This window comes from Neopsephotus bourkii, unplaced genomic scaffold, assembly GCF_033783945.1.
Source record: "Neopsephotus bourkii isolate Nb327-2 ecotype Australia unplaced genomic scaffold, CSIRO-AGI_Nbou_v1 NB_107, whole genome shotgun sequence".
NCBI classification, from domain to species: Eukaryota; Metazoa; Chordata; class Aves; order Psittaciformes; family Psittacidae; genus Neopsephotus; species Neopsephotus bourkii.
The window spans coordinates 3,603,323-3,624,923 of record NW_026900624.1 but is presented as its reverse complement, the minus strand read 5'-3'; the positions used below and the strand labels follow the sequence as shown (position 1 = coordinate 3,624,923).

Sequence of the window (21,601 nt, the reverse complement as noted above, 5' to 3'; positions counted from 1 at the left end):
TTAGATGCTGAAAGCTGCTCTAAGGCCTCCCCAGAGCTTTCTGTTCTCCAGGCTGAACAATCTCAGCCTTTCTTCATACAAGATGTGCTCTAGCCCCCTCATTATCTCACTCCAACTGGTCCACATCCCTTTTGCGCTGGGGGCTTCAGAGCTGAATGCAGCATTCCTGGAGGGATCTCACAAGAGCAGAGTAGAGGGGGAGAACCACCTCCCTTGACCTGATGCAGACCAAGATACGGCTAGCTTTCTGTGCTGCAAGTGCACGCTGAGGGGTCATGTTGAGCTTCTCATCAATGAACACTCCAAAGTCCTTCTCCTCAGGACTGCTCTCAGTTCATCAATAATCCTAAATCTTTTTGACTCTGTGTCTTTTAATACATTGTACATTACACACCTATTTTATTAGATATTGAAAATTTTGTCCACAGAATCAGTTCAGTAGTAATAACTGTTAAGTTTCCCCCGTGCATCCCAGTACATTTTGTCATTCCCTACTTGAACACTCCACCTTAGGTTTTGCCGCTTTACACCATGTTCATACCAGGGGATGGTTTAATCTTCAGAGCTCTTGATCCATTTTCTGTGTGATGCAGATGGGTGGCAACTGGTACTAACTAAAGGTGTCACTGCTGTTTCAGGACGTTTTGACTGCAGAACCAAAGGCCGAGAGAATGCAGCGGCGTCGGGTTTCCGAGGGTGACCAGACGCTGCCCGAGGCACCCGGCGGAGGAGCCCCGTACCCCATTCCCGGTTATCACAGCCCTGCGGCGGGAACGCGCCTACCTCCTCCTCCCGCCCTTACCGCGCGCGTACTCCCGCCGACACCCAATCAGCGATGGCCAGTTGCAAATGCGCGGGGTCGGCACCACGTGACTCGCGGTGGGGCGGGGAAGCCGCGTGAAATCCACATCCGGGTGAGCCGGCGTGGGTTGGGTGCTGTGCTTGTGTCCGCTCGGTTTTCCCGCGGCGGCGGGGGGGGCGCGGGTGGTTAGGGGTTGTGCGGCGGCCGCTGCGAGGACTGTGACAGGGGCGGACGCGGGGAGGGCCCGGGTGTGGGGGGAGCTGCCTCCCGCCGTCAGCGGAAAGGGCTGCCCGGCCAAACCGAGTAAGCCGAGCAAAGGGGCGGTAGGCGTTGCTCCACCGCCACCGGGGCGGCGGCGCGTGCGCTAGCCTGGAACTGGCGGTGGCTGCAGGGTGTCCCGGCGAGGCCTGCCTTCATTTGTCTGGGTCTTCCTCTGGTGCGGCCCTTGTGCCACAGCTACGGCCCACCAGTGCTGATGCCCGTGTGCTGTGATGCCTGTTCTTAGTGATACAGCATAAGTGTTACTGCAGAAGTAGTTTAGAAAAACAGCAGGAACCTTCCTTGTCTGCCCCAGAAAATTCGTATCTCTGTCAAAAGGAAGGAGAATGGTTTGAGTCGTTCTGTAGCCCACAGGTTTGGGAATTTTAGCTATGGCTTCTCTGGTTCTGAGGTTCTGAGGCCAAATTGTGCATGGCCAGGTTTTCAAAGTAGTCTGGTTGTTCAGAGATGCCTATGTGCCTAATATCTGTTCCTATAAATGGAGTTAGGTGTGTTTCTGAAAATCTGTCTTAATCATCAGTCATCCAAAAAAGTTTCTGTAAAGCTGGGTTTTGTAAATCATTTTAGGTTTTGAGGCATCCCACATGCATAATGTAATAGAGTTAAACTCTGCAGCTTTGGTCCTTCTCAAGAGTCCGTAATTTATCATATTTTTCTTTTTGCCTATCAACTACACACTACGAATGCATGTCTTGCCATCTTACTGCAGTATTTCAGTGTAGCTTTGTGTAGTTTTAGTCACAGTGCTTGAATACCTGTTTCTGTAGATGTGCTTAACTGAGGTTTTTCTCAGTGTTTTCTGGCTGTTTCGCTTTCTCCTGTTCTCCAGATTTTGCTATTTTGCATATATTTAAGAAATCTACTTATGAGAGCCTGCACATCCATGGCTTGAATGTCTAAGTAATTGTTGGTGCTTATGTCTGTTAACAAGGGCAGTAGTGAAATCCACAATGTTACACCAGTGTTCAAGCAGGTGATGCCTGTTCGGGCATATTCATACCTCAGCAAATAGCAGATAATTCCAGTGTCTATTTCAATCTTAAAGAGATTGTTGAGAATCTGATGCAAATTTATTTTATGCTGTTTCAAAAAGAAGATGATTAAACGCAGAAGACTAGGAGAGTAACCTACATGCTGTGTGCCTCAACCTGTCTTTGTGAGTAGCTTCACCAGTAATGCCTTCCGCTCTTAGTGTGCAACATCACAGTCTTCACATGCTGATTCCTTCTACCTTAAAGCTGAGATGGTATTTTACTGTAGCTCACTAGAGAAGGGAGATCAATTTTGTACACACCATGTTGAGACAATGGATGTTAAATTGTCTATCACCTTTGGACATGTTTTCATCCGAATTGCTGTTTTGACTATTGCTATAATTAAGTCTTCCTTCCTGTTTAATACTACCTAGAGAGAGAAATGATTGAAAACCAAGGACATGTGGTGACACATTCACATCCGTGATGTTCATATAAAACCTCCATTTTGGTCAGTCAGTGCCTCAGAAGAGCTCTCAGTGCAGTTTAAGTACTTTTGCATTTAATTTCGTGGTCCTTAATTGTTTTCTGCATGTCTTTGAACGCTGTGGACTATTAGACCAGCTCCTTTACATTTGTTTCCAAGTGACACAACTACTGCCAGCTTGGTGAAGAATGTGTTAGCTTTTTATGTGGTGTCAGGCTGATGTTCAGGGTGATGATAGCTACATATATTTGTAGGTGCCAAAATACAGTTAGACTATAATGCCTATTTCTGGTCCAGAGGAACAATTGGATCATGATCTGAAGGGCAATAACTGGCATTCTCCAAATGTTTACAGAACTGCTAAGACATCTAAGTATGGTGTGTATCTGAGCAGTTGGCTTGATTCCTCCTGGCTTACTGAAAACCAACTTCCAGGAAAGCTTGCAACACTAAATGGAAAAAAGTTTGTGGTATGGTGGAAACAGGTTTATTGTGGAACTTTACATTTACAGATTCGGAACACCTTCTTGCACATCTTTATTTGGGACCATTCAGGTTCAGGAGCTGGTTGTTTCAGTCTCCAGTGGCCTGATACACTTGTATGTTTTGTAATCTGATATTGTCCATTTGTGCAGTTTTTGAGGCTTAAATGCCCTTACAAGAAAAGTTATTTCTGCTTATGTAAATGAAGGAAAAAATTCAGTCCGGATACTTCTAGCTATGTTTTATTTCTTTTGCGTAGAGGTTTTCCTCTGCGGGCTAAGTTTAAGTCCCACAGACAAAATGTATCTTTTAAGTGCAGGGTAAGTGGTAGATTATCCAAAGAATGTTGCAAGGTGACACATTGTATCTTGACAGCCAATTCATTGTATCTTAATATCCCGATCATTGTAGTGTACATGTGATACATTGTAGCTTAATAGCTGTATTTTAACACCTGTCACATTTCACTACTTTGTTACTTTTATATTTATAATCATAAGTACGCATTAGAAATTCAAGGCAGAGGTTATTTCCATTTTGGTTATCTTATACCTGTGAAGATTTAAGGTGTGGAAATAATCCTTGCTTCTGTTAGCAAAAATAAATACCTTTAAGTTAAAAGATGGATTTAGCTTTTAAATGAGGCCTATTGCAGCCTTAGTCTTCCTTTTTCACTTTGCCTTCTTTAAGCAATGATACCTGCTTTACAGACCTGAGTCTCCAGAAGTTACGCTATTTTTACAGAAAGGAATAAAATGATTTGTAATTTTTTTTCATGTAGAATAACATAGTATCTGGATTTTCTTAACATACAGTTAAGAATTCATATTCTTTCTTTCTGAAAAGTTTGGGATTGACCAGTACAGAGGATTCTGGTTTTCTTACATAGCAAGCTTTTTTGTCTTTACACTGATCAGCTGACAGTTTTATTTTTGGAGTGACTGTAAGGAATTCTGAGGGTTCTGTTCACTCTTATGATGAAGCCAAGGCTTAGAAATGTAAATTCTATTATAGGGTATGGTTGGTGAAGCAGAATTGCATACCCACAAATTTCTTCTTAAGCGATCACAGAGGACTTCTTGAATTAAAAGAAAGTGAATTAAAATTATTACTTCACATATTTGTGAAAGTGTTGATGGATATTTCTAAAGAGATTTTTAGGGTATTTTTAGTTCTTCTGCGGTTTTTCAGCAGCTGGATGTGACATCTGTCTGCCTTTGTTTGCATACATGAGGCTGATATTTTGTGTTGATCACAGTGTTACAGATGCTGCCTACTCAAGTTCTTAAGCCTTTCAAACAGAGCTAGGGGAACGGACATAATATTTATAAAGGTGTTTTGGATCCTCGGAAAGAAAAATGTTTCTCATCCTTGTGTAAGAAGACAAACATTTTTGCCATTTAACACTGAAGTGATCACAATTCCATTTTTGTATGTCTTTCAGAGAAGAACCTGGAAATGACATTTGTTTAAGTGCCTCATTTCAGTTGATATAAAATATGTCTTCTGTTATATTTGCACAAAGTTCTAAGTTTCATTTGTAAGAAAATCAAGCATGTTCAAACTAAGATGCTAACTTAGCAAAAAAAGATCTAAACTCTTGGGCAATTAATGCAACACTGACTTTAGAAACCTTCACTTACTGAAAAAGATAATTAAAATGTGATTTTTAAGGTTCCCACTAGAAAATCTGGTAATAATTTTAGAATGTGGAGGTTTTACCTGTTAATCAATTTTCTCCATCTGAGAACCAAATTTTAATGTTTTAGCTGACTTTTGAAATCTCCTTATCTGATAATTTATGGCATCATAATGCTTCCAATATTAGTTAGTCAGGCAAGTTTCCAGGTGCAGTGAAACATGAATCAGGTCTTATCCGATTCTTCCATGTTTAGACTCCAGGAATATTGCTTCTGTTATTTTAGTGTAGTCCTTCTGGAAAAGATGGCAGGGTTATGTGTGTGTAAATTAGTATTAGGTGAGTCTGCAACAGTAATTTTGGGGGCATTTTATTTGTTTGTTTTAGGAAAAAGCAGTCAATATAATTGCACTGTTGGCAGGGGTGGTTCGAAATTGTGACTCTTGCTTCTATTCATCTTCCCTTTGGGTTATCAGTATCAGTAGCAGATACTGCACAGGGCAGAGCAATCTGTACTGGAATGTAGATGTCTGCTTCTCCATGGAATACAGTTGGAAACTGGCACTAAAGACTGACAATATTAAAAACTATTTTCTTCGAAAAGAAAGGGTATAGGGTGTGCAAACACATGTTAAGGTAAAAAACATCCAAACTCAAATTCTTCCAGTTGGAAAAGTACTAATTTTAAGGCTACAGTTACAGTCTGTAAAGTCTATTTTTAGAGTACTGGAAATTGCTTGAGGATTGCCCTCTGCCTTCATTGGGCAAAGTATATTCTTAAAGATTATAGCATGTAGATGCTTCCTAGAGATGAAGAATTGGGCTCCTGATTCCTCTGTCTACATATTTACATGAGACATATCTTCTGTAATGCTGAAGAAACTGTAAAGCTTTGGAAATCTCAATGAATAAATGGGAATGGGGTTTCTTGTGGTTTAAGGTCAGCACCTAAAGGGAATGGTAACATCAAAGCAGCATGATTCTGTGGTATATAGTTATATAAACTAATGCCAGTTTGATTCAGACTATATAGTAAAGCATCACTTTACGAAATCTATGAAAAATATAAAGGAGGCAAAATGTGTTTAATTTCTTCCTTTTTCTCTCCCCCCCCCCCCCAATTCCAAGGTGAGTTAGCTTCATTTTAAAAATGGGTTGCGAAGTCCCACAGAGTTGTTAGCTGTTCCTGAAAGTGTGGTGGATTTCAGTTTTCAGTTTATTACTGTAGAATTAGTACCTATTGTCACTGTTTCCAGAATGCTTTGCAATGATTTTGTGTTTCATTAATGTTACTAGTAATGCATTAATGAAATGTAAAAACAAATTTGAAACATCTTATTAATTTTTATTAATTTTTCTTAACTAAATATTAAAAGAAATATATGTTTTGCCTGTTGTCAATCTAATTTAAACTTAGAGGACCACTTGCACAGAAAAGCAGAGGATATGGAGTATAATTTGCATTTAACAGCCTGTGGAGAAAACATTAGGAGGATTATGTCATCATGTGCTCATGCAGATTTTTTTCCTAAAAATAATCAAAGGACTCTGGACTTTCTAAGAGTCTTTCTAAACATTTTCTAAGTTGATTTTTTTGTATTTCTGTTCCTCATTGAGTTTTTAGAATGCATTTATTGGTATTTAAAACTAGATAAATGTTACTGCAGAAGCTGTAAGTATCTCTCCATCAAATGGAAGTTCTTTTATATGGAATAGAATAAATAAGTTTATATTGGAATTTGGTAAATATATTTTGTTCATAAGGTGGTAATTTCCAGGTTAGATTTCCAGGTTGGATTTTATCTGCTGTCGAGACAAGTTTTTATCTTCTTGGTAGGTATGCTTTTTTTTGCCTTGTTTGGTACAGTGGCCCTTGTATGGAATTCTCCATCAAATGGAAGTTCTTTTATATGGAATAGAATAAATAAGTTTATATTGGAATTTGGTAAATATATTTTGTTCATAAGGTGGTAATTTCCAGGTTAGATTTCCAGGTTGGATTTTATCTGCTGTCGAGACAAGTTTTTATCTTCTTGGTAGGTATACTTTTTTTGCCTTGTTTGGTACAGTGGCCCTTGTATGGAATTCTGAAAGGCAGTGTTTTAATCTGAGGTTTTTGAAAGTCAGTTTTCATTCCTTTTCCACGTTATATTTGCTATTACTGTATGAGTAGTAGCAAGAAAGTGGAAAGGGTTTGATATATGATTGCAGTAGGTGCTTGTGGTCAATGACAGCCCTGTTTAAAAAAAATTGTTTTCTGTGTCATAGGGAAAACTTTCTGTGCTTCACTACTGTAGGAATTACAGACTGATTTCAGAGAGAAGTGTTTGCTCAGACAGTGATGACTTTAGAAAACATCTTCACTTCTGACAGCTTGTTATTTTTTGTTTTAAAGCAAAATCTGTAAGTGATAATGAACATGCAGTTCCTTATTTTAAAAAGGCAAAACAGTCTGCATGCTTTCTGATCTGGTTTTATTTAGTGTTCTTCTGAAGTTTTCTAGAAGTATTGCAACTTGTATGTGTTTTTCTAAAACTGTTTCTAATGACCTTCTTAAGGGGTGAGGGTAGGGCAGATCAGAGTGCTTTGGGGACATAGTGATGGGGGTTCAGAATCATCACTTTAGAATCAGTGGTCCAAATTCAGTCCAGCTTCAGTTGAGGAGCTGACCAGGTCATACCTATGATTTCCATTTGTGTTAAGAATGCTGCTTTGTTAGTAACTGTAAGATAAATTTAAAATTTCAGGACTGTCTGTCAGTGTTCTTTATCTTTGGGTTAGTTTTTTTTTTATTTTATTTTTGACCATTATTTAGTCACTTCTGTATGGTGGAGATGTTAGACTTTGGTACACATTTAGTTGGGTGGAAGAGCAGCTGGGTCAAAGACTTGGTATTTTGAATGTCTTTTTGTGTGTATTTTTGGAGAAGAGCTCTAGGCACATCTGATATAGGACTTGGGATATAAAAGCAACTGACACTTATAACAAAGAAAAGGAATATGAGTGGGCTGGTTTGAATGATTTTTTTTTCAGGAAGGTAAAATCCTGGGTCCTCAAAACCTCTTTAGGAGTTAAGGGAAGAAATAAATTGCGTAGCCTCTGATCAGGAAAAGCTAGAAGGACAATTGGTGCTCCTTTGAAATGTGTTTTATGCCTTTCTGCTTTCTAAGCAGCAGTAGACTTCAGTTTTGGTATTTCAAAGACACTGTTACTCAGTAATACATAAACTTTTTAGGTGATGAGGAGATGAACAGTTCTGATTGTTTTCTGGAAGACAACCATTGGTATGATGGTGTCCTGGGTTCAGCAGTAGCAGTCATTTTTTCTCCTTCTTAGTAGCTGGTGCAGTGCTGTGTGTTTTGGCCTGGGAACAGTGGTGATAACACCAATGTTTTTAGTTACTACTCAAATGTTTAGTCTGACCAAGGACTTTCTGAGTCTCCTGCTTTGCCAGGGAGGAGGGGAAGCCAGAAGGAAGCAGAGGCAGGACACCTGACCCATACTAGCCAAAGAGGTATTCCATACCACAGCACATCATGCCCAGGATGTAACTGAGAGTTACCCGGAAGGGCTGGTTCACTGTTCGGGTCGGGCTGGGTATCAATGGGTGGTATTGTATTCTCTTCCCTTGTTATTTCCCTTATCATTATCATTGGTGGTAGCAAAAGTGGTTTGCGTTATACCTTAGTTAGTGGACTGTTCTTATCTCAACCTGTGGGAGTTACGTTCTTTCCATTCTCCTCCCCCTCTCTTCGAGAGTGGGGGGGGTGGATGGGTGGGGGGAGAAAGGGGGGAGAGGGAGCAGAGGGCTGCATGGCTGACTTACGTCCTGGGCTTAAATCACGACAGTTCTTTTTGGTGCCCAGCGTGAGGCACGGAGGGTTGAGATAATGACAGATCTGACCGGAGTGTGTGTAATCGTATTTGTGATAATCATTCATTGTTTTGGATTAATAGTCACTTGTCACAATGCTGATTTATTGGCTCTCAAAGTTGTTGTTCCTGATCTCACAGTTTCAGCATGTCGTACCTTACTTACAGCCGGTGTTTGCTGTGTTAGTGTTTATCGGGTGGGGGTCTTGGGCTAAGGTTCTTGTCTCATTGTACTTTATGGTAATGACTTGTAATACAATAGAATTGTATTGCCCCTCCCCCCCACACACACCTCCCCAAACCAGTTACAGCATTGTTTTAGAGTTTTGAAGGTTTTGAATGACCTTTAAATACCCTTGAGACCTGTTTGCTGATTGTGATGGGGATCACCATGTTGGCACCCATACAGAGTGTGTTTTGCCTGTGACCATTTTGTCTGGTCCCGAGAGTTAAGCAGAGTCAGGTTTGGGCCTTGTCTGGGGTTAGAAGACGATATAGGAGGACCAAGAGATTTTCCCTGGGGCTGGACAGTTATGAGTGGCAGGATGTGTTGGATAGTATGGGCAAGTATCTAGTCCACTGAGCCCTTCCAGTGCTTTGAATTTCACCACTGAACAAGTGCAAAATCCAGAAAAATTAGTAAAACACTTAAATGAGATCTGTTGTCATTTTGGCCATACCAGAGATGGACAAATCATGGCAATGTGCTGGGGCTTGGCCTATGCTTACAGGGCCTTGTTCAACACTGTCCAGCACCTTAAAAAAAAAAAAAAAGTCCCTGGATCTGAGGGAAAAGCAACAGTCAGTGCAGCTACTCCAGCTCCAAGCACAACAGCTACACCAGCCCCAGTGGCAAGTACAGTTGCTACTCAAACTTTGGCTGCAACAGACAGCGTAGCTACTCCAGCAACAAGTACAGCAGCCACTCAGACCTAACTGCGACAGACAGCGCAGCTACCCCAGCTCCAAGCACAGTAGCTATACCACCCCCAGCAACAAGTACAGTCACTACTGAAACCACAGTGATAATTACTGCAGCTAAACCAGAGGACCAATTTGTTCCAGTATCAATTGTCCCTGTACTCAAGAGGAAAAGCAAAAAAAAGGCAAGAAAGATGAAGCAAGATGAATAAATACTGTACTCACTACCCGGGCCAGCACCTGATCAGGAGTCATCATTGCATGAAGAAGAAGTGGCTTCTCAACTTCAGACCTCAACTGAGCTATGGAATATGCAAAAAGATTTTACCTGTCAACCAGGGGAGCACATCATCGCCTGGTTGCTTCGATGCTGGGGCAATGGTGCCAATGGTCATGAGCTAGAAGGTACAGAAGCCAACCAGCTGTGATCACTTGCTAGAGAAGGGGGAATTGACAAAGCAATTGCAAGAGAGAAAGTCCCTCAGCCTTTGGAGGCAGCTCTTGGCAGCTGTGAAAGAAAGGTTTCCTTACGAGGACAATGTTATCAGTCGTTCAGCCAAGTAGACTGCTTTAGACAAAGTCATCCAGCCTCTGAGGGAATCGGCCATCGTAGAGATGATCTATCACATCAAGCCAAATAACGGGGACATACCCATGACCCAGATGAAGTCGAATGTACACGACCCATGTGGCAAAAACTAACACGGAACGCAGTGTCATCATATGCCCATTCATTTGCAACAGTAACCTGGAATGGCATAGTACCACTAACGGTGGATGAAATGATTAATAAACTCTGAGAGTTTGAAGACAAGCTCACCCCTTCCATCATCTCAGCTGTGGAAAAACTGTCTCAGGATCTCAAACAATTGAGAGACAATCTATCTGATCTATCCAGCTCCTCACCAATACACGTCTCAGCTATTAACAAAAGGCGTTTGAGAGGGAAGATACAGAAGGTATATGCCATGGGCTACCCTGTAGTTTTACCTGCAAGCTCACGGAGAAGACATGACGAAGTGGGATGGAAAACCTACTTCAGTTTTGGAGGAATGGGTATGTGAATTGAAGAGGAGAACAAAGGTCAAGGTTGATCATCCCGTGAAAGCTGCGGCTTCAGTCTCTGGTGAGCAGGTTCCCAGATGGAGTGGAAGAGCTGATTTTACTCCAGCTCCTGTGATAAAGAAGAATAATCCCTTTCTACAAGACTTAAGTGTCCAATGTTGTGATGACTATTAGAGGGGCCCTGCCTCCAGCCAGGTTGAGGTAGGGGACAATCAGATTTACTGGACTTTGTGGATCAGTTGACCTGGCACATCAGTCCCACAGAAGTATAAGGCTCTAGTAGATACTGGTGCACAATGTACCCTGATGCCATCAAGCTGTCAAGGGATGGAACCCATCTATATTTCTGGAGTGACAGGAGGATCCCAAGAGTTGACTGTACTGGAGGCTGAAATCACCTAACTGGGAGGAAATGGAAAAAGCACCCCATTGTGACTGGTCCAGAGGCTCCATCCATCCTCGCAGAGACTACCTCAGGAGAGAGTACTTCAAAGACCGGAAAGGGTACCGATGGGCTTTTGGTATTGCTGCTTTAGAGGCAGAGGAAATTGAGCAGCTGTCCACCTTGCCTGGTCTCTCAGAGGATCTTTCTGTTGTGGGGTTGCTGTAAGTCGAAGAACAGCAAGTGCCATTCGCGACCACAGCAGTGCTCTGGCAGCAATATCACACCAACCAGGACTCCCTGGTTCCCACCCATAAGCTGATCCGTAGACCAGAGAGCAAAGGAGTGATCAGTAGGACCCGCTCACCCTTTAATAGCCCCATATGGCCAGTGCAAAAGACTAATGGAGAGTGGAGACTAACAGTAACTATTGTGGCCTGAATGAAGTCACACCACCCTTAAGTGCTGCCATACTGGACATGCTAGAACTTCAGTATGAACTGGAGTCAAAGGCAGCCAAGCGGTATGCCATGGCTGATATTACCAATGCGTTTTTCTCAATTTCTTTGGCAGCAGAGCGCAGGCCACAGTTCGCTTTTACTTAGAGAGGCATCCAGTACACTTGGAAGTGACTGCCCCAGTGGTGGAAACACAGCCCTACCATCTGCCATGGACTGATCGAGACTACACTGGAACAGGGGCAAGCTCCAAAACAGCTGCAATACATTCATGACATTATTGTGTGGGGCAATACAGAGGAAGAAGTCTTTGAGAAAGGGAGGAAAATAATCCAAATCCTGCTGAAAGCCGGTTTTGCCATAAAACGGAGTAAGGTCCTACACAGGAGATTCAATTTTGGGGCAAGATGGACGTCGCCAGATCCCCACAGATACGATCAACAAGATAACAGCAATGTCTCCACCAGCTAATAAGAAAGAAACACAAGCTTTCTTGGGTGCAGTGGGGTTCTGGAGATTGCGCATCCCAAATTACAGTTCGATTGTAAGCCCTCTGTATTATGTGACCCGGAAGAAAAATGATTTTAAATGGGGCCCTGAGCAACAACAAGCCTTTGAGTAAATTAAACGAGAGATAGTTCATGCAGTAGCCCTTGGACCAGTCCAAACCAGGCCAGGTGTAAAAAATGTACTGTACACCACAGCCAGGGAGAATGGTCCTTCCTGGAGCCTCTGGCAGAAAGCTCCAGGGGAGACTAGAGGTTGACCCCTCGGCTTTTGGAGTCGGGGATACAAAGGATCTGAGGCAAGCTATACCCCAACTGAGAAAGAGATACTGGCAGCCTATGAAGGGGTTCTAGCTGCTTCGGAAGTGACTGGCACTGAAGCACAGCTCCTCCTGGCACCCCAGTTGCCCGTGCTGGGCTGGATGTTCAAAGGCAGTGTCTCCTCTATACATCATGCAACCGATACTACATGGAGTAAGTGGGCTGCACTAATTACACACCAAGCAGTGAAATTTATATTCCGAGGTCATTTAGATCAGAGAAGGAAGTGAATTTGAATGTTAAGTAAGTGTTATCTGTGAGAATTACTGTGTGGGACAGAGCAGGTAATAACAGATGATACCAAATAAGTGTGCTAGGCTGCAGTTAAAATTTGAAGATTCAAAATATGAAAGTTCCAAAGGTTTGGAAATGGTTTCGTAATGCCAGGTTGTTGTAGATACTTGAGGGACCAAACTAATTTGAACTTCAGATAGGGGACATTAAAATAGTACTTGTTTCATTGCTAGTCATTTCTTTTCCAGGCCAGCAAAAGCAATTTGTTATACAAAGGAAAATAACACTGGTTGTGCTTTTCTGTTAATATTTCTGAAAAAACTCTGAGATGGTTATTTAGTGGGTGTGACAAATGAGTCCTTAGGTCAGTTTGCAGTGGTAATGGCAAACTTAGTCAAATTGAGCTGCAAAAGTGCCAAACCAAAACTGAACTGCTTTGGATATCAATTTAGAAGTCCATACTAAGGTCCATACTAAGAATACGCTTTTGAAACAGTCTTGGTGTTTAAGTAAATATGAATACATGCCCTTTGCAAGTAAAGACAAATAGCTAAATTCATTCTTAAGCCACTGCTCTTCTGTTTACTACAAGTTCCATGGAATGGTTTATTTTCAAATGTTTCAGAGCCACAGAAGTCAACAGACTGCTTATATGTTCTGCTTGTTCTTGATTGCATTTGCTTTAGTTTTAGCTACAGCGTGATTTCTTGCAAGGAATGGATTGGTGAAGAAGGTGGTGTTGAATCATCTTGCCAGTGCAAGAGCCAATGTTTAATCAGAAGAATGATTTGCTTGTAAACTAGCTTTGAACAAAACAGATGTTAAGGAGAAGAATAAGAAAGACCTGTCCTTTCCTCAGTTTAACAGTTGAAGTCTTCATAGAGTGGGAGACACGAAGTACATATAACAAATAATTAGGAAAATATTGATAGTTTGATCTATTTGAACCGTTTCATCTAGTACCATGAAAAACTTTTTTTATTTTTTTTTTGCTTACAGTGTTTTCTGTACATTCTCTAGAGTCTGAAGTTCTGTTAGCTTGTAAATAAGTAAGTATACTAAATAACTGCTAAATATACTAAGTAATGTACTACATAATGTTAAGTTCCTTCGATGTCTCCTTAAGGCTTTTGAATAAGCTGAATGTAGGTAAAAAGCTATCTGGTATTCTGTGTACTGTTGCCAACTTGTAGTTCTTTACAGTTTAATTTTTCCTTACTGAATAGTTTGCCAGAACACACTGCTAGAATTCATTTTGCTTGTCTTGAGTTGGGTTTGAGAGAAAGATTGGAATTGCTTTGCATTGAATTTGTTTTAGTATCCTTTTATATTCAATATCATGTTTTCATTTAAATATCTTTTCTTTCTCACAGAACACAGGACAGTGATTTTTTCTTTTCTTTTCCTTTTTTTTTTTTTTTTAAGAGAAAATTCCGAGGAAAAAAGACCTACAGTCAACTTTTTCGCACTAGGCTTATTCTTTTTTCAAAACTTTAACAACACGTTCCTCTGTTACAGTTCTTGAGTTAGTATGTGTGTATAAAGAGAAATAAACTGGAAATCCTGTCTCTGAGGATTGGAATTTAGTGTCATTTTAGATGGAAAACAAAATATTTCAGCATGCACTTGCCAGTTAAGCTTTTAAAAGGACTTTCCATGGGGTACAACTTCTGACATAATGCAGAGCTTCTAAAGAGGTTTCCATGTGATATATATGTCACAGTCATCATGCTTTTAGTTTCTAAGCTGCCGGACTGAAAATCAGAATCTTGGCCTGATCAACTGTAGATTAAAGAGAAGTTGAAATAGTTAGTTTGAACTGCTGGTTTCCAGAGTAGTCTTGTGGCCTGTGATACGTTCTGCTGGTGGGTTCTCAGGGTTTTCTCCTGTTTCTATCTGTTATGTAGGAAGCTGAATAGTTTGGTTTACTTCTCTTTTTATGGACAAATTCTTGCACAGTTGATTAGCACTAATGTATGGTGCTATGGTAACATAAAGTGACTGTGGAAAGGTTCTCAGAAACCGAATTTAAAAGTTACAGTCCACTTAAAAATTATTCCTACAGAAATTGAATATTAATTACAGGATGATGAATGATAAAATCAGATATTGATACTCCAGGATCAGATTGATTCTAATATTAGTAGACAAAAAATAGATTCTGTTTTAAGATTTCTGTGACTATATTTTTCGTAGTTTTTCCTAGTGTTTAAAAAGTGTGTGATACAGATATCTATTAATATTGAAGGTACCTGAGATTTGGTGGAGTTATCCGTATAAAAGTATGCATGAATTGCCTTCAGGTTTTATAAAGGGGCCTGGCTTGCCTTTTGTTAGGGTTGAGAGAGCAATAGCGGTTTAGAAACATATTTTCTTTAAAAGGATAAGAGACAGGAATTAATCTGTCTGAAAATTTCATAAATAGAGGCAAATGATATTTATTTTTTTGGAAACTTATATTTAAATTGACTGTGGACTCTGAAGACTTTGGCATGCATGGGTACTTTTTGTTTCGATATCTAAAAGCAAGTGCATGTACTCTCTCTGTCTCATGATATAAATATACATACATGCACAGGTATGTTGCAGCAGTGATACACTCATGGCTAAGCAAAGATGCGAGTTGTGTTTTTATTTGTTGCTTTGTTGTTTGCTTTTTTTTTAATTATACCAAATGGAAAATATGTAATATAAATCCTTTATACTTTCAGTGCACACTTTTAGAAGTAAACCATCTTTGTCATGCGTTTGAAAGGGGCCAACCTAATACTGTCTAGAAATCGAATTTATCAGTAAAAGGTTGCAAAACTTTTTCACACTGATAACAATACTGTCCTCCTGCTTGCCTTAATCTGTTCCAGAGTGTGTTTAAGGATTTAGGAAGTTAATTAATCCATTTATTGTGAACTGTATTAAAGACGTGTTTGAGTAAAATGAATGTATATCAAAGTTGCATAAAGAATACTGAGTAGCAGGAGTGCTCAAAGATAGTTAAAAAATAATCTAGGTCACTTTACTACAATTGACTTATATGATATACGTAAAACACACTCAAATGATTATGTTTCTAATGTACCTGAATAATTTTTCTTAAAAAAACCCTGAAAAGTTAACAAAGATGTAAAAGCTGACACATTTGTATTTTAAATGATTGTCTTCATGTAGCAGGTATGGTTAAATTGTCCAAATTTCATCAAAGCGTAAAATACAGTGGTATCTGATTACAGTACCTTAATTTAGAAGTCTAGGCAATAAATATGAGTCTTTATTTTTTTTTTTAATGAAATGTATTTATTTGTATGCCACCACTCGATCCCATGGAAAAATGTACATATCTGTATTTAACCTGCTTAAGCTATAAATAACTATGGAACATCTAAAATCGGAAAAAAATCATGACGTATAGAACACTGGAAGTATCTTAGTTGCAGTAGAGGGTACTATATAGTTTTTGTTTATTAATCCAATCATGGTTCCTCCGTTTGGTTTGAATTATAGAACCACACGCTAAATACAAAAGTGAGGGAAGGGTGAAAGGAGACCAACAGTTTGCAGAGTCAAATTTAGTTGTTTCCTGGCAGACTGCACCTCCCATTCAGCATTCTGGTGACAGACAGCCAGGCTGTGTTTGAGCTTCTCTCATTAAATGCTCTAGGCTTGAATTTCTTAGAATTATTTTGGCATTTTGGATTAAAAGAAAAGAAAGGATTTTCTTTGTTCTTATTTAGTGAAATGTTTTATGATAATAATTTTCCATATAAGTTGTTCACTCAGCAGTATTTGTCCTGGGAAAACAGTGGTTTGATTGTAGAAGTAGCCTAACATACTACTCATCATGAGTGAAGAAAAATAGCTGTGATTTTTCTGTTAATATTTTTTTAACACTCTGCTATTTTAAAAAATTAGTGGATTAGCTGAAGTTGTTCATTGGCATATTTTTTTTTTAAAGTCTCTGCAAAACTTATAGTAATTACCTGAAACTTTAAATTGTTAAAGGCATTGGGGTTTTTAGTGTTATTGTTGAGTGTAGGTAGAGTACTAATGGTTATTATTCAAATATGCAAGCTTTTTCTTGCTGACTTCAGTCAAGCAAGCTTGTCTTCATTGAGAATTTTGCTGACTAAAGAATATGTAATTGCCCAGTAATTAATGTAGTTAAAAGATGTCTTACTTTTACACATAGTTTACTCTTTAGGACCTGAATGTTCTGCCTGTTTTGTCAGTATTGCCAAAAGGGATTGCTTCTGCGTAGTAATTTTTGGATAAATTTCAGTAGGTCTCTTTAAACAGTGCTGGATTCAAAAGCTGTTAAGCTCTGTGACTACATAAGGTCCTTTTTAATTTAAATAATTCCATGAAATCTCAAGTATATTATATAGAAGCTCCGTACATATCAGAGCATCCCGACATGTAGGAAGTCAAGGAAGAGGGTCAGGAGACCTGCGTGGCTAAATAGGGAATTGCTGGGTATGCTCAAGTGGAAGAGGAAAGTTTACAGGTCATGGAAGGAAGGGCTGGCCACTTGGGAGGAATATAAGGCTGCTGCTAGAGGATGTAGGAAAGCAGCTAGGATGACTAAGGCCTCCTTGGAATTAAAGCTAGTGAGAAGGGTCAAGGACAGCAGAAGGAGCTTTTTCAAATACATGGCAGATAAAACTAACACCAGAGGCAATGTAGGCCCGCTGATGAACAGGACAGGTGCCCTGGTGACAGAAGATACAGAGATGGCAGAGTTACTAAATGCCTTCTTTGTCTCTGTCTACTCTGCTGGAGGCAGTCCTGAAGAGCCCTGTACCTCTGAGACCTCAGATGAAGACGTCAAAGGAGCGGTTTGCCTTAGTTGATGAGGAATGGGTTAGAGACCAGTTGAGCAATCTGGACATCCATAAATCCGTGGGTCCAGATGGGATGCACCCGCGGGTGCTGAGGGAACTGGCGGAGGTCATTGCTAGACCGCTCTCCATCATCTTTACCAAGTCTTGGGAAACGGGAGAGGTGCCTGAGGACTGGAGGAAAGCAAATGTCACTCCCGTCTTCAAAAAGGGCAAGAAGGAGGACCCGGGTAACTATAGACCGGTCAGCCCCACCTCCATTCCTGGGAAAGTAATGGAACACCTTATCCTTGGTGCCATCTTAAGGCATATCAAGGATAAGAGGGTTATGAGGAGCAGTCAACATGGCTTCACCAAGGGAAGTCATGCTTGACCAATCTCGTAGCCTTTTATGAGGAAATAACACGGTGGATGGATGATGGCAGAGCGGTGGATGTGGTCTACCTTGACTTCAGCAAAGCGTTTGACACGGTCTCCCACAGCATCCTCGCAGCTAAATTGAGGAAGTGTGGTCTGGATGATCAGGTAGTGAGGTGGACTGTGAACTGGCTGAAGGAGAGAAGCCAGAGAGTTGTAGTCTATGGGGCGGAGTCTAGTTGGAGGCCTGTATCTAGTGGAGTGCCTCAAGGGTCGGTACTGGGACCAATATTATTTAATATATTCATCAATGATTTAGATGAGGGAATTGAGTGTACTATCAGCAAGTTTGCTGATGACACTAAGCTGGGAGGAGTGGCCAACACGCCAGAAGGCTGTGCTGCCATCCAGCGAGACCTGGACAGGCTGGAGAGTTGGGCGGGGAATAACTTGATGAAATATAACAAGGGAAAGTGTAGAGTCCTGCATCTGGGCAGGAACAACCCCAGGTTCCAGTATAGGTTGGGGAACGACCTGTTAGAGAGCAGTGTAGGGGAGAGGGACCTGGGGGTCCTGGTGGACGACAGGGTGACCATGAGCCGACACTGTGCCCTTGTGGCCAAGAAGGCCAATGGCATCCTGGGGTGTATTAGAAGGGGGGTGGTTAGTAGGTCGAGAGAGGTCCTCCTTCCCCTCTACTCAGCCCTGGTGAGACCTCATCTGGAATATTGTGTCCAGTTCTGGGCCCCTCAGTTTAAGAAGGACAGGGACCTGCTGGAGAGAGTCCAGCGCAGGGCAACTAAGATGATTAAGGGAGTGGAGCATCTCCCTTATGAGGAAAGACTGAGGGAGCTGGGTCTCTATAGTTTGGAGAAGAGGAGATTGAGGGGTGACCTTATTAGTGTATATAAATATATAAAGGGGGAGTGTCACGAGGATGGAGCCAGGCTCTTCTCAGTGGCAAACAATGATAGGACAAGGGGCAATGGGTACAAACTGGAACACAAGAGGTTCCACTTAAACTTGAGAAGAAACTTCTTCTCAGTGAGGGTGACGGAACACTGGAACAGGCTGCCCAGGGAGGTTGTGGAGTCTCCTTCTCTGGAGACATTCAAAACCCGCCTGGACATGTTCCTGTGTAACCTTATCTAGGTGTTCCTGCTCCGGCAGGGGGATTGGACTAGATGATCTTTTGAGGTCCCTTCCTATCTCTAACATACTGTGATACTGTGATATAAATAAATAAATGGCCACTATAGTTTGTTACAGGGAAGACCTCATAGCACTCTTCCGATACCTAAAGGGGGTCTACAAGAAATCTGGAGAGTGACTTTTTACAAAGGCATGTAGTGACAGGACAAGAAGGAATGGCTTTAATCTGAAAGAGGGGAGATTTAGATTAGATACTGGGAAGAAATTCTTTACTGTGAGATTGGTAAGGCACTGCAACAGGTTGCCCAGAGAAGGCTGGGTTGGATGGGCTTTTTGGGCAAACTAGTCTAATGGAAGGTGTCCCTGCCCATGGCAGGGGGTTGAACTGCATGAGCTTTAAGGTCCCTTCCAGCCCAAACCGTTCTATGCTTCTTTGATTTGATGATTATTTTGTTCTGGTATATGTATTCTACATGCATGGTCATTTTATCCTTCAGAATAAATACCTATTAGGCACGCATGTATTTCCAGTTCAAAAAGGTCATCGAAGATAGGCAAAATTGTGATTTAAAATAAATTACATGGGAGAAAGAGCAATTAGTTTCTTAGACTGGGAAGATGTGGAGCATTTTGGATTAGGTACAAGTTGCGATGAATGGAGGTTTGGGAGCATATATTACCTATACTTCATAAACTTTGTGCATGCAATTTATTCTGCATCTTAGCTGTGAGGCAATGTATGTTTTATGAATCATCTGGGGCTTGTGTGTGTGTATGCTAGTCTAATTTGGATATCCTTACTCCACTAATACCACATTGCCATCAATGCCATCATTGCTGCAGAGAGAAGTACTGCAGAAGGCAGAGACATTTTGAAGGTGATCAATGTTGTCTTAGTGACATAGCAAAATATGTGTTGGTTTTTTGGTTGTGGTTTGTTGGTGTGTTTTGTTTTTCTATTTCTGCTTGCTTAGCCTTATTATATGATGTTATTTAACTGCTGAGGAGAAGTGCAGATCTCGGGAAATAAAACTGTTGGATTTGTGCTTCAAAGTCATGCTTTGTGTGCTTCCTGCCTAGCTTTGTAGGTCAGCTAGGGAAGGAGACAAAACTGAATGGATTATAGGACGGGTGGAGAATCTGGTTGGTATGTTGTTGTCTGTTTGTTTGGGGGTAGAGGGAATTTAACTCCTATTGAATGAGAAACAGTTGTTGCTTAATTGTTAAGTGTTGAGTAATGTTCTTGATATCAATGCACTCATCATGTACTTGATACTTAAATTACTTGAATTTCCTGGTAACTTGCTGAATATGGGACCTCTTGGAAAATACCTTCCTCTTTATGAAATGGGCACAGAGCTGCCTACCCATCTTGGTCAAAAACTTTGGTACTGGAGGAGTATTCTACAAGTTCATAGTAAGTATAAAGAATCAACTTGGTGAAATTTTAAAGCACTGTGTTCTGATTGAAAAGGACTTAGGTGTTGAGCCCTAATCCCATTTTGATTCTAGCCTGCTCTATGATTTCTATTCCCAGCTTCGTCATCATATTACAAAGGCATCAGTGGCAATCAACTTCTTCCATGAGGAGTAAATGCATTTTTCTTGATTGCAACAGATAACATATTATTATGTTATTATTATTAACATATACTTATTATAATATCCACTTGGTCATGTGATAAAAGTCTTGTGTTACCTGCTTAGGAATGGACCAAAATGGAAGAAGAAAAAAGGTAAAAATACGCAGATGTTCTGGCAGCAGTGTTTTTTGTTGGAAAGCAAATTAGCATTTTCATTTTACTTCTTTAAGGGTTGGGAGTTGAACAATGTGAAACCTTTGCAGTTTGTTTTGTAGGAGTCATGAAAATTAATTTAAAATCACATCTTGAGGTGCTACTCCATGAATTGAGCCACCTGTTTAGGAAAGCATGAAAAATCAACTTCATCTGCTTGATTTCTGAGAAAAAAAAAAAAAGTCATCAAGTCTTCAAGTGTTAGCAAAGGGAGAAAAAGGTACAATGATGTTGCATTATTTTTTGTGTGAGGAAGCAATGCCTGATCTTTTCTGACTCTAGTAGTATATTCAGAGCTTGCAAAGCCAGGGACTTGTCTTGTGTCAGAGAAATAGATTGATATTTTTTTTTGCCTCAAATTACTACCCTTTTCCTGTGAGAAGTATAGCACTTACAGGGTTTGGAGGAAGCTGAGTGGGAAGAGTTCTATTAATTGGAAAAGTGAGTTTTCCTATGTATTAGGAGGCATATAGCAATAATTAAGAAATGACAATTATTTTTACTTTGTACAGTTGGTATCACATCCTATTTTCCATTATTGAGTTACCATGGTCACCTGTCAGCTTTTCTAACATAAAGGTAGAATAATTTTATCTAAATTCTGTCGTTTTACAGTTTTTGCAAACTGTCAATATGCAACTTAAAGGAAAGCAATATCCCTGTCATAATATTTAACTAGGAGGTTTACTGAGCATCTTTTATAATTGGACCTTTACAATTTTATTTTTCATTAAGGGAAAAAGCCTCATTTTAACTATGTATCAAGTGATGTACTGAATTTTAAGATTTTTTTGTTTGTTTATTTATTTGTTTTTATATGAAAGATTCTTTTTCCAGCAGAAGTAGTGCTGCTTCTTATAATTGATGATTCATGCGACACCTCACTTTCTGAGGCAGAGCATCGTGCCAAAAATCTAGTATTATCCTGGTTGTCATTTAAAAAAAAAACCTTTTTTCTATAAAGGATATGTTGCTACTTAATATGTAGGGACTTGAGCATTCTTTTATTAATGACATTTATTTGTACGGGTTTCCACACA

At 40.3% G+C, this 21,601-nt stretch overlaps 1 protein-coding gene across 4 annotated transcripts in view; it reads left to right on the top strand.

The window, feature by feature from the left end:
• The first annotated feature begins 865 nt into the window (after positions 1-865).
• The window catches only part of CCDC91 (coiled-coil domain containing 91), a 123,517-nt gene continuing 102,781 nt past the window's right edge, over positions 866-21,601 (top strand). For 3 of the 4 annotated variants that reach the window (XM_061358178.1, XM_061358196.1, XM_061358187.1), the window contains exon 1: positions 866-914. The gene's annotated coding sequence lies outside the window, so the exon portion shown is untranslated. The remainder of the gene's footprint in view (positions 915-21,601) is intronic. The other variant, XM_061358161.1, reaches the window with a different exon arrangement.